This window comes from Canis aureus, chromosome 11 (genome assembly GCF_053574225.1).
Source record: "Canis aureus isolate CA01 chromosome 11, VMU_Caureus_v.1.0, whole genome shotgun sequence".
NCBI classification, from domain to species: Eukaryota; Metazoa; Chordata; class Mammalia; order Carnivora; family Canidae; genus Canis; species Canis aureus.
In genome coordinates this window covers 27,009,069-27,023,082 of record NC_135621.1, presented here as the reverse complement: position 1 = coordinate 27,023,082, position 14,014 = coordinate 27,009,069, and positions in this window count along the sequence as shown.

Sequence of the window (14,014 nt, the reverse complement as noted above, 5' to 3'; positions counted from 1 at the left end):
CCGCTGAGCCACCCAGGGATCCCCAAAATTTATCTTTCTGAAGAGAGAAGGTCCAAGACTAATGTGTCCTGAAATGAGAAATTTAAGAAATTGTGGGACGCCTGGGTGGCTCAGCAGTTAAGCATCTGCCTTTGGCTCTGGGTGTGATCCTGGGGTCCTGGGATCGAGTCCCGCATCAGGCTCCCCGCAGGGAGCCTGCTTCTCCCTCTGCCTATGTCTCTGCCTCTCTCTCTCTCTCTCTCTGTCTCTCATGAATAAATAAATAAAATCTTTTAAAAACAAGAAATTGGAAAAACTGCTAGTTTATTCAAGTTGTTTCACCTGGTGGTTACAGCTTGTAAAGTTATTTATTGGTTTGAGAGTGATTGGTGGTGATAAGAGTTTTCCAAAATAATAAGTCACAAGCTATTTGGCCTTTAAAAGAATAGCATACTCCTAAAAATACCAGTTTTTATCTCTTAAGAATCGGTCAAATATAAAAACATGTTTTACATTATATGTTTGCCTATCTAGTTTATTTCTCATAAGTTTTTTTTTAAGATTTATTTATTTATTTTAGTGAGAGAACATGAGCAGGAGGGGCAGAGGAGGAGAGGGGAGAGAATCTCAAACAGACTCCCTGCTGAGCATAGAGCCCAACATGGGGCTCAGGCCCTTGATCCTGAGATCAGGACGGGACCTGAAACCAAAAGTCAGACACTTAACCAACTATACCACCCAGGTGTCCCTCTCATAATAGTTTTTGAAAACTATCGCCATAACAGGCTTTATCTCACAAAGGTATATGTGGTGAAGCATAGCTCTCAAACATCCATAACCAAGACATCTGTCACTAATACCTATTCATATACCTTCTCTCTGTCACCCGATCTGATCACCACCCTCAAGAAAATTGTCATTTCCACAACCACCAATTCCCAAACTGTTAGGTCTGTCGAACTTCAGTGCTCTTCCTACTCCATCCATTGCTTCCTACCCCACCAGACACACACACACACATACACACACACACATACACACACACACACACACACACACTTTGTTAAAAATTGGTACATGCATTAAGCAACCTTAAAGACTTTAAAGTCTGTCGTTCTAATATCAAGTAGATCTTTAAAACTTTAGTAAGCATGAGCTCACGTGGAGGGCTTGTTATTTACTGCAGACTTTCATTCCTACACTCAGAACTTTTAATTTCATAGTTCTGGATGAGGAATCAGCATTTTTATCTTTCACCCTTGGCATTATAATTATGTGTTGTGCTCTGAACCTCCTTGGGTTCATTTTGTTTGGAACTCTCTATGCATCCTGTACTTGAATGTCTGTTTCCTTCCCTAGGTTATTTCTTCAAATAAGTTTTCTGCCCCCTTCTCTCTCCCTTCTCCTTCTGGGACCCCTATAATGTGAGTATTTGTTTGCCTGAAGACACCACCTTGTTCACCAAGACAACCTTTAACCTATTCTCATTTTTTTCATTCCTTTTTCTTTTTGCTCTTCCACTTGGGTGCTTTCCATCACCCTGTCTTCCGAATTGCTGATCTGTTCTTCTGCATCTTCTGATCTACTGTTAATTCCCTCTAGTGTGTTTCTCATTCCAGTTATTGTATTCTTCAATGGATTCATTCTTTTTTATATTTTCTCTCTCTTTGTTGAAGTTCTCACTAACCTCTTCTACTCTCCTCTCCAGTCTCATGAGCATCTTTATGACCTTTGCTTTGAACTCTTTATCAGGTAGATTATATCCATTTCATTGAGTTCTTTGTCTGAGGTTTTGTCTTATTCTTTGGTTTGGAGTGTATTCCGCTATCCCTTCATCTTGCTTGACTTTCTGTATTTGTTTTTATGAATTAGGAGGAACACCTACTTCTCCTAAACTTAATGGAATGATCTTGTGTATGGTCATCCTCTGTGTAGACTTTAAATTCCTGGTGACTTTGGCTGATTGACTGGCTAGAACTGTGGCTGGCGTGGGCTGGGGGTCCCAGGGCACTCTGTGCTGAGGCTGCCCTGGTGGGATCATCAGAGCTGAAATAGGTATGTGCCCAGGTAGTCCCAGTGCTCTTGGCATAAAGGGTACCCTTAAAGAACAGCTTCAGCTGAAGTAGGTACAAACTAGAGTGTCCCAGAACGCTCCAAGTAAGAGCACCCTAGCAGGGAGGCTGGGGTGGAGACAGGCAAGGTCCAGAGTATCCTGGGGCCCTCTGCTCCAGCAGGGCTCAGGCAAGTCATCTGGAGCTGAAGTGGCACAGGCTTGGAGTGTTCAAGGATGCTGTGCACCTTCGTCACCTTGGCAAAATGACTGGAGCTATGGTGAGCACTGACCAGGAGTGTCCCAGTGTGCACTGCACTGGGGCCACCTTGGTTGGATGTCTAGGGCTGATGTGGGTTAGAAGCCCAGGGCTCCCTGAGGCAGTAGGCTAGCTAGAGAGCCAGGACCCTGCTCCCATTCACACTATCAAGGTGGAGGGAGATGTAAACCATAGCATTTGCCAGCCCCTCTGACCCAGAGAGGGTTCCAGCAGCTCCCCCACCAGTTGGTAGGGTTCTTGGGCTGGATCTTTTATATTCTGGTTGCTATTTAAGTAGGCTCCATATCCAATCTGGGCTTGAACTCACAACCCTGAGATCAAGAGCCCCATGCTCTACCACCAGCTAAGTCAGCCCTCTAATTGCTTTTTAAACCACATCTTTTGGAGCACCTAGGTGGCTCAGTGGTTGAACATCTGCCTTTGGCTCAGGTCTTGATCCTGGGGTCCTGGGATTAAGTCCCACATCAGGCTTCCTGTGGGAAACCTGCTTTTCCCTATACCTATGTCTGCTTTTCCCTTTGCCTATGTCTGTGTGCCTCATATGAATAAATCTTTAAAAAAATAAAATAAACCACACTTTGTTTTTTTTCTGTGCCTGTGGGTGTCTTGGGCTCGCTAAGGCCACAGGCCAGCTATGGTAGCCAGAGCCCTGCTCCTGTCTCAAGTTGGAGGGAGAGTATAAACCATGGCACTCTCCAGCTCCCCTCACCGCCACCCCACCCCCTGGACCCTACCTGGAGAGTTCCAGCAGCTCCTCAATGTGTTTGGCACAGTTCTAGGACTGAATCCTTTATATTTCAGTTGCTCTTTTAAACCTTAGCTTTTTTTTCTGTGCCCGAGGGCCAGATGAATCTGCTCCTAGTCCCTCTGTACTGGCCCTCCCTGCTTCATTTCTCAGTGTTGGTGTGTGTGTGGCGGGGGGGTGGGGAGGGTGGGGGGGGTGGGGGGGGCTTTGTTACTGTGTGTCTTTCTTGCCCTTCTCGGTGTGGTCTATTTTTTTGTACAGAGATGTTCAGTCAGCCCACAGTTCTTCAGGAGGATTTGCTCTATAAATAGGTGTAAATTCAGTGTGTCACAGGAGAAGGTGAGTTCAGGGTCTTCCTCAGTCACTATCTTGTATGGAAACTCACAAAATAAGCTCCTAATTGAGTTCCTTCTCAGTTTCTTTCTTTTTTTTTTTTTTCCTTCTCAGTTTCTTTCCCCCTTTTTTGTTTTGGGACCATTTAGAATCCATCTTGGATCTGATTTAGGTCCTCAGCAACCAATTTGACCATATTCACCTAAATCATTTGTGGACAACCAAACACGCTCTGATAACATACAGCCCCAAAAAAGCCTCTTCCAGGTGACTTCAATTGCTTATGTATAAAAATATACATGAAGAGCATTAGTGACATGTGTAATCCTAAAGAAAAAGCAATGCCCAATTCTTTTATTTTTTACTTTGGAACTTTTTGTGGGATGATATCATTTTATGTCAAGATTATACCCAGGAAAACTCCATGTTATAGCAAAGAATGGAATGATTTTTTATAGGAATTAATATAAAAAGTCTAGCTGCATTCCCAGACAGCTACTCCCAGACATTCCAATACATTACTTATAAAAACTGTCCCCCTCCCCCCCAAAAAAAACCTGCCTCAAACTCCTTGAATAGCACAGTCATGCTTCATTTTAAAATGACTACCTGAGTGTAGCCCTAGACCGGCGTGAATTAGACAAAGGGTAGGGACAGAGTTGAAGTCAGAAGCCAAGGTGTGCAACCCCAAAATCACATCCAGGAGACAGCTCCTGAGGGAGTCTGAGGACATGCAGTTGAGTGAGTATCTGAAGTCCTTCCTCCTTTTTCCAGACAGTGGAAAGGAGTGTCCATTTCTCTCTGCAATAGATCTTAGCCTCGAGAATCTCACAGCAACACATACATAAGCACAACATAGCTACCAAATGCAATAATGTACACCAAAATTATCCTAAATAAATAAAATAAACACCTCAGTGCAAAGGAGAACAACATTGGAAGAGTCAACATAGACCTCTATAGATATTTTTTAAAACATTACACATGGTTTTGTATTCTCTACAAACAACTGGCGGAAGAGATACAGAGTCCAGATGTATACTGCTTGCTAGTCAACAGAAAGAAGCCTGCCTACAATTGAAATGTTGTTGGGGGTGAACTCCATGAGAGCAGCTCAGGGATGACCGGGTGCTAGGTGAGGTGTACTCCAGCCCAGTGTCCTCCACCACAAACACCGAGGGGCTGGGGCCCTACTCAACGTCACCCATTCAACCTCACTGAGCTTTGACCGAGCTAGGTGCCAGGGTGAAGAGGAAACACACAGTCTCTGCACTCAAAGGGTCCTTAATCTACAAGACACCACATGGAAAACATTATAATGCAGTATAACAATATAATAGAGTTACAGAGGCAGCACAAGGGAGGAATGGACATGAGATCATGACCTAAGCCTAAACCAAGAGTTAGATGTTCAGCTGAATGAGCCACTCAGGTGTCCCTAAAAATTGTATGGTTTTATATTGAACGTTTAAGTTCTTGATACCTGTTGAGTTAATTTTTGTATAAGGTGTGAGAATAGGTCAAAGGTTTTATTTGTTTTGTTTATGAATGTCCATTTGTTCTGTCACTATTTATTGAAAATGCTCTTTCCTCCATTGAATTGCTTTTGCACTTTTGTCAAAATTCAGATGGGCATATTTGGGTGGCTCTCTTCCCAGTTTCTCTGTTCAGTCCATGAATCTATCTGTATGTCTATTGCTCCATTACTGTCATACAGTCTTGATTACTGTAGCTGTATAATAAGTCTTTTTTTTATATTTTATTTATTTATTCATAGAGATACGGGGTGGGGGGGCAGAGGCACAGGCAGAGGGAGAAGCAGGCTCCATGCAGGGAGCTCGACGTGGGACTCGATCCAGGGTCCCCAGGATCAAACCCCAGGCTGCAAGCGGCACTAAACTGCTGCGCCACCGGGGCTGCCCATGTATAATAGGTCTCGAAAGCAAAAGTGATTCCTCTCACTTTTCCTTTTCAAAATTGTTTTAGCTATTCTAGTTGTTTTGCCTTTCTATGTAAATTTTAGGATTATTTTGCCTGTAGCTGCAAAAAGCTTGTTAGGATTTTTATAGGAATTGTGTTAAACCGTATATCAATTTGATGAATTTAGCTGTCTATTTAACTGACATCTTGATATGCTGAATCTTTCAATCCATGAACATGGTATGTCTCTCCATTTATTAGAAAAACTAAAAGTTTTCTTTCATAAGTGTTGTGTAATTTATTTTTTTAAGATTTTATTTATTTGGGATCCCTGGGTGGCGCAGCGGTTTGGCGCCTGCCTTTGGCCCGGGGCGCGATCCTGGAGACCCGGGATCGAATCCCACGTCGGGCTCCCAGTGCATGGAGCCTGCTTCTCCCTCTGCCTGTGTCTCTGCCTCTCTGTCTCTCTCTGTGTGACTATTGTGAATAAATAAATAAAATCTTTAATTAAAAAAAAAAGATTTTATTTATTTATGAGAGACACAGAGAGAGAAAGGCAGAGACACAGGCAGAGGGAGAAGCAGGCTCCATACAAGGAGCCCAACGGGGGACTCAATCCCAGGTTTCCAGGATCAGGCCCTGGGCTGAAGGCCGCTAAACCCCTGAGCCACTCAGGCTGCCCAGTGTTGTGTAATTTAAACATACAAGTCCTATACAGGTTTTATTAGATTTATACCTAATTATTTAATTTTCTTGGTGATTATATGTAGCATATTATTTTAAATTTCTATGGCCACATATTCATAGCTAGTAGATACAAAACAATTACTTTTTGTATGTTTATCTTGTGTTCTGTGACCTTGCTGATCTTATGGAGTAGTTCTAAGAGTTTCTAGGTTTTTTTTTTAAAGATTCTTTGAGATTTTTCTAAATAAACTATATGTCATCTAAAAATGGGATGGCTTTATTTGTTTCCAATCAGTATGCCTTTTACTTCTTTTTATTTTTTATTTTTTCACTTTATTGCACTGGCTACAAGTTCTAGTCTTATACTGAATAAGAGTGATGAGAGGTCATCCTTACCTTTTTCTCAATTTTAAGGGGAAAGCATTCAGCATTTCACCATTAAGTATAATGTTGGTTGTAGGCTTTTTGTAGATGCTTTTTATCAAGTTCAAGAAGTTCTCCTCTGCTCCTACTTTTATGAGAGTTTTTAACATGAATGGATGTTGAATTTTTGTCAAATGTTTTTACTGTATCTATTGATATGATTGTGTCAGTTTTCTTCTTGAGACTGTTAATATATCAGAATCCATTGATTGGTTTTTAAATATTGAATGAGCCTTGCATCCCTGGAATAAACTTCACTTGGTCATGGTGAAAAATTTTTATGTATTACTAGATTCTATTTGCTAATATTTTATTAAGAATATTTATGTCGGGAAAAAAAAGAATATTTATGTCGGGACACCTGAGTGACTTAGCAAATGAGCATCTGCCTTCCACTCAGGGTGTGATCTCAGGGTTCCAGATCGAGTCCCACATCAGGCTCTCTGCATGGAGCCTGGTTCTCTCTCTGCCTCTCTCTGTGTGTCTCTCATGAATAATTAAATAAATCTTTTTTTTTTAAAAAGAATATTTACATTTGCATTCATGAAAAATACTGATGTGCAGCTTTTTTTATATTGTCTTTGTCTAGTTTTGTTATCAAGATAATACTGGCTTCATAAAATGAATTGGAAAGAATTCTTCTATCTCTTGGAAAAGACTTGTAGAATTGGCTTTAATTCTTTAACTATTTGGTAGAATTCTCTGGTGAAACCACCTGAGCCTCGATTTCTCTTTGGAAGACTTAAAATTATAAATTCATATGCCTTAATAGTTATAGAGGTATTCAAATTATTTCACTTTGGATGAGTTGAGGTAATTTGTGGTTTTTGAGGAAGTGGTCTAAGTTGTTAAATTTGTGTGTGTAGAGTCTGTGGTATTGTCCTTGATCCTTTTTTTGTGCAAAGTATGTAGTGATATATCTCCTGTTTCATTCCTGATATTGGTAATTTGTATCTTCTCCCTTGCTAGAAGTATGTTAATTTTAATGATCTTTTTAAAACATCCACTTTTTGTTTCATTCATTTTCGTTTTGTTTTTTGTTGTTGTTGTTTTCAATTTCTACTCTTTATTATTTCTTTCATTCTGCTTGCTTAGGGTTTATTTTATAGTTTTCTTCCACATTCTTTTTTTTTTCTTCCACATTCTTGAAGTGGGAATTTCTATCATTCTTTTCCTCTTTTCCAATATATACATTTATTTTTTTAAAGATTTTATTTATTCATGATAGACACAGAAAGAGACACACATACCACATATTTTGATATGTTGCTTTTGTTTCATTCATTTAGATCTTATTTTTAGTTTCCCTTAACACTTCATCTTTAACCTATAGATTATTTAGAAATGTGTTGTTTGGCACAGCCCGGGTGGCTCAATGGTTTAGCGCCGCCTTCAGCCCAGGGTGTGGTCCTGGACCCAGGATTGAGTCCTGCGTCAGGCTCCCTGCATGGAGCCTGTTTCTCCCTTGGCCTGTGTCTCTGCCTCTCCCTCTCTCTCTGTGTGTGTGTCTTTCATGAATAAATAAAATCTTTAAAAAAGAAAAAAAAAAAAAGAAATGTGTTGTTTGGGAACACATGGGTGGCTCAGTCAGTTAAGTGACTGACTCTTGGCCTTGACTCAGGTCATGATTTCAGGGTTGTGACATCAAGCCCCACATTGGGCTCCATGCTGAGTGTGGAGTCTGCTTGAAATTCTTTCCCCAACCGTTCTCCCCCTTTGTTTCTCCCCTCACTCACACTCCATCTGTAAAATAATAAATAAATACATACATAACATCTTTTTTTTCTAGATTTTTATTTATTTATTCTTGAGAGAGACAGATAGAGAGGCAGAGACTCAGGGGCTGAGTCTACTGAGCCATCTTTTTAAAAAGCCATCTTTTTAAAAAAGTGTTGCTTAGGGCAGCCCGGGTGGCTCAGCAGCTTAGCACATGCCTTCAACCCGGGGCCTGATCCTGGAGACCCGGGATCGAGTCCCGTGTCAGGCTCCCTGCATGGAGCCTGCTCTGCTTCTCCCTCTGCCTGAGTCTCTGCTTCTCTCTCTCTCATAAATAAATAAAATATTTAATAAAAAAATAAAAAGTGATGCTTAATTTCTAGTTGTTTGGAGAATTTCTTGTTATCTTTCTGTTATTGACTTCTAGTTTGATTTTATTATGGTTAGAGAAAACACTGTAGGATTTTCAAAAATATTTTATTTATTTATTCATGAGAGACACAGAGAGAGAGAGAGAGGCAGAGACACAGGCAGAGGGAGAAGCAGGCTCCAATGCAGGGAGCCTGATGTGGGACTTGATCCCAGGACTCCAGGATCCCACCCCGGGCCGAAGGCAGGTGCTAAACCACTGAGCCACCCAGGGATCCCCTATAATTTTCTTAAATATTTCCTCCACATATATTTAGAACCACACAAGATTATATTTTTTTTAAATATTGTTTGTTTTATTAAATCCAGGTGGTTTTTTTTAAAGATTTTATTTATTTATTCATGAGAATACACAGAGAGGAGAGAGAGAGAGAGGCAGAGACAAGGCAGAGGGATAAGCAGGCTTCATGCAGGGAGCCTGATGTGGGACTCGATCCAGGGTCTCCAGGATCACACCCTGGGCTACAGGCAGCACTAAACCGCTGAGCCACCAGGGTTGCCCTAAATCCAGTTGATTTCTAAAAATATTTTATTTATTTGAGAGAGACAAAACTAGAGACAGAGCATGAGCAGATGGGGAGGGGCAGAGGGAGAAGCAGACTCCCTGCTAAGGATCCTGGAATCATGACCTGAGCTGAACGCAGACACTTAACTGACTGAGCCACTCAGGCACTGAGTTGATTTTTTTTTAAGTGAGCTCCATGCCCAACATGGGGCTTAAACTCGCAACCCTGAGATCAAGAGTCATATGCTCTACCAACCGAGCCAGCCAGGCACCCCACAAGATTATATTTTTGACTCAAACTGTCAAGCATGATTTAGAAAACTCAAGAGAAGAAAAACCTACTGTATTTACCCCCATTTTGCTTACTGTGCTCTTTCTTATTCCTGATATTCGAAGGTTCCTTGTTTTATTGTTTCCTTTCTGTTTAGAGAATTTCCTCTATCCATGTTTTTTAGTAGGTCTACAGTGAGAAATTTTCTTAATTTTCCTTCATCTTACAATCTCTTGATTGTCCGTTCACTGCTGAAGGATATTTTCATTGGGTATAGGATTCTGGGTTGACACTTTCTTTGCGTTTTCTGCAATTAAAAGTATATTGCTACTTCTTTCTGACCTCCATGGTTTCTTTTTTTTTTTTTTAAGATTTTTTAAATTTATTTATTCATGAGAGACACAGAGAGAGAGAGAGAGGCAGAGACACAGGCAGAGGGAGAAGCAGGCTCCATGCAGGGAGCCTGAGGTGGGACTCGATCCTGGGTCTCCAGGATCACACCCTGGGCTGCAGGCAGCACTAAACCACTGTGCCACCAGGGCTGCCTAACCTCCATGGTTTCTTTCTTTTTTTTTTTTTTTTAATTTATGATAGTCACACAGAGAGAGAGAGAGAGAGGCAGAGACATAGGCAGAGGGAGAAGCAGGCTCCATGCAGGGAGCCCGACATGGGACTCGATCCCAGGTCTCCAGTATCACGCCTTGACCCAAAGGCAGGCGCTAAACCGCTGCGCCACCCAGGGATCCCCCTCCATGGTTTCTGATGAGGAATCTGCTGTCATTCTTTTTTTTTTTTTTTCTGCTGTCATTCAAATTATCTTTCCTCAATAGATAAGTTGTCATTTTTCTCTGGCTGGTTTCAAGATTTTTCTATCTGTAGTTTTCAGAAGTTAAATTGTCCTGTTTATTGGCATTGATTTCTTTATGGTTATCCTGTTTAGAGTTTAGTTTCTTGAATCTATAGGCTAATGTTTCTTGCCAAATAGAAGTATTCAGCCATTATTTCACCAATTAAGCCTGGACCTCTTTGTTCTCTTCTTCTTGAACTCTGATGACACAAATGTTAAATCTTTTGTGATAGTCCCACAGGTCTCTGAAGCTCTGGAGTTTTTTTTTTTTTTTTTTTTTTTTTTTTTTTTTTTTTTAGCTCTGGAGTTTTTTGTTTTGGTTTGGTTTGGTTTTGGGGGTGGTGGTGTTTGTTTTGGTTTGGTTTTGGGTTTTTTGTTTGTGTTTGTTTTTTGGTTTTGATTTTCAGACTATTATCTCTCTCTTTTCAAAATTAGGTCATTTCTATTGTTCTATCTTCCCACTCAGTACAGGTGCTGAATCAATAGCATTCATTGATAAAAGAAAGGAAAACAAACATTTTCCATATTCCCATTCTTCCTTAGATGCACCACAACTATTCACTCCACTATCTACCAAAATGTGTCTTGTCAATTAACGACTGGATTTATCACACTGATAAACACGTTAATAAAAACAATGGTTGGGACACCTGGGTGGCTCAGTGGTTAAGCGCCTGCCTTTGGGTCAAGGCGTGATACTGGAGACCCGGGATCGAGTCCCATGTCGGGCTCCCTGCATGGAGCCTGCTTCTCCCTCTGCCTGTGCCTGTGCCTCTCTCTTTCTCTCTGTGTCTGCCGTGAATAAAAAAATAAAATATTTTTTAAAAAATAAAAAATAAATAAAATTTCCATTTGGGTCTTTTATCTCTATTTTTTTGGTTAAGTCTATTTTCCCACTTGTTTCAAGCGTTTGTGTAACTGCTTGCTGAAAAGTGTTTATCATTGCTGGTTTTAAGTCTTTGTCAGATAATTCTAACAACCCTGTCATCTTGGTGCTGGCATCTATTGATAGTCTTTTCATTCACTTTGAGATTTTGCGGTTCTTGATAAGTTGAGTGATGTTTCAACTTATCTGAAACTGAAACTGGACATCTTTATAATATGAGACTCTGGATTTTATTTAAACCTTCTAGTTTAATTGGCTTTTTTTTGACATCATGGCAGCAGGGGAGTATGGAGGTAAAAGTCCAGGTTCCCCACTTAGTTTCCATTAACACCCAATGGTGGGGGTAGGAGTTCCAGCTCCCTACATGGTCTCCACTGACACTGCAGTGGGGGCATCCTCATTATTGCTGATGGTGAAAGTCCTCACTCTCCACTAGACTCCATCACCACCCCATCAGGGAGAAGGGTTGCCTCATTACTGCTGGGTTGGAGTGGATGTCCAGACCTCAGTATGATCCCCTCTTACACAGCAGGGTTAAGAGAGTTCGTTATCAGCCAGAAGGGATGAGAACTCTAATTCCTTAATTGGCCTGCACCACAGTAGCATGGGTGTTGGGGCACCTGGTTAAAGACTTGCAAGCTGTACAGACTAGGCTCCCCATTCAGCTTTGCTGGCATGGGTGCAAGTGGCACCACATTTTTTCTGTGTTATTTCGAGTAGAGTAGTTACCATCTGAAGTTTTCTGTTTGCTAAAGAAAGCAGCATATTGGGATCACTGGGTGGTTCAGCAGTTTAGCACCTGCCTTTGGCCCAGGGCGTGATCCTGGGGTCCCAGGATTGAGTCCCGCATCAAGCTCCCTGCATGGAGCCTGCTTCTCCCTCTGCCTGGGTCTCTGCCTCTCTCTCTCTCTCTCTCTCTCGCTCTCCGTGTGTGTGTCTCATGAATAAATAAATAAAATCTTTAAAAAAAAAAAAGAAAGCTTCTTTTCTTTCTTTTCTATTTATTTCTTCCCTTTTTTGTCTGCACTCTTTGGCATTTCTGGCTACCAGCTTCTTCAGCTCCAAGTCTGAGACATATGAAGTAAAAAAGAACACTCAGGAAACTCACTACCATGTCACTCCTCAAAACCTGAGGTCTCTAACTTATCTGCCTCTTCATCTCTCAGAGTCTTTTTTTTTTTTTTAATATAACTTGTTCAGGGATTTCAGTGGTACTTAAAAGAGAAGGATAGGGAAAGGTATGTCTACTTCATCGAAGCCCTAACACTTTTTTAAAAAATTTTAAAGTCATTATATTTTCATTTAAGGAATTTTACATGATTCCTTCCACTGCTAATCACTACAGTTCCTCCAAAATCAGAATCATAATATTCAAAATACCCCTTTAAAAAAGAACTTCTGTTCAATCCACAATTGTCACTGTTAGTACAGAGTTCTTTCAGTTGTGCTTCTTTCATCTCCATATGGATATGAACATACTTCAAAAATTCTCCACCTGTAATCTTTGGGATCCAGTTCCTGTACTTTTAGGCCATGTTCTAGCACTTTTTAAAAGTGCACATCTGACCATGTGAGTCACTGGTTAAAATCCTTCAAAGGCTTCCCATCACTAAAGGTAAATACCAGAACCCTTTGCATGGGTCCATTGAACAACTCAGCATGACCTGGCCCCTACCAGTGGTAAATATTTAATAAATAAATTGGGGAGTGGAAAGCTCTGATATGCTGTGTTTGCCAATTTCCACGGTGTAAATACTACTATTATGGCCAATTCCAAGCTACCAATATAACATTGTCAAATATAGAACTGAAAAGAGATGCAAACAATTAACTCTTGCTCATCATTGCAGACTTATTTATATCACTCTCTCTTTATATTCCAGCCATTCCAGACTTCTTTACGGATGCATTGTGCATTCCCCAGCTTTGAGTCCCTTTTGCACACTGTTCTACCTGGAATGCCATTTTCTTCCATATCACTCAGCGTGTGTGTGATGGAGCCAGGGTACATCAGCTTACAAGTGCTTACAAGAGCAATTTTCAGGAATTTTGCAATCTGGCTGTTCACACTACAAATCAGAGCTTTCTTGTTTGTTTGTTTGGTTGGTTGGTTTTTTTAGAGCTGGTTTTTAAGCATTTACCAGCATCCTTCTGCATCTGCTGCTTTTTGTCCAGCTTATGCTTCAATCTCAAACCTTTTCCTCTAAGAAGACTTCCTCACTACCCACCCCCACAGAGACCCACTTTCTGTTTCACAGTACCCCAAACTTCCCTTTTCCTAAAATTCATTGGAATGATCAATAATTGACTTGCCTCTCTGCTAGTATACCATAAGAGCAATGATGAAAGGGGCCTTTTGCAAATACTTTTAAAAGCAATTGCCTTTTTACCTAGATTAGCATGGGCTATTGACATAGCAGGTTCTTTTTTTTTTTTTTTTTTTAAGATTTTATTTATTTATTCATGAGAGACACAGAGAGAGAGAGAGGCAGAGACATAGGCAGAGGGAGAAGCAGTCTCCCTCTGGGGAACCTGATGTGGGACTCGATCCCAGAACCCCAGGATCATAACTTGAGCTGAAGGCAGACACTCAACCACTGAGCCACCTAGGCATCCCTGACACAGCAGGTTCTATAGATATTTTAGAAATATTTGAATGAGTGGATGGATGAGAGTAAAATTACAACCTATTACATTGTAAGCTGAGTGAAATTATGAAGAAAGATGGGAATCTGTATGAAATCTACAAAAAGTTTTCTTAGGTTTATGCAGTAGAGTCCAGGGTACTGAACATCATGGCCAATCACCACGCCAAGGCAAATCTCCAAAGGAGAGATCAGTACATGAGGTTTTCATAGCTTAATGGAACAGCCCCTAAGATCATACTTCTCCCCACTGTAGCTCTATACAAAGCCATCAACTTGCCAAATGTTGCTGCTTCCT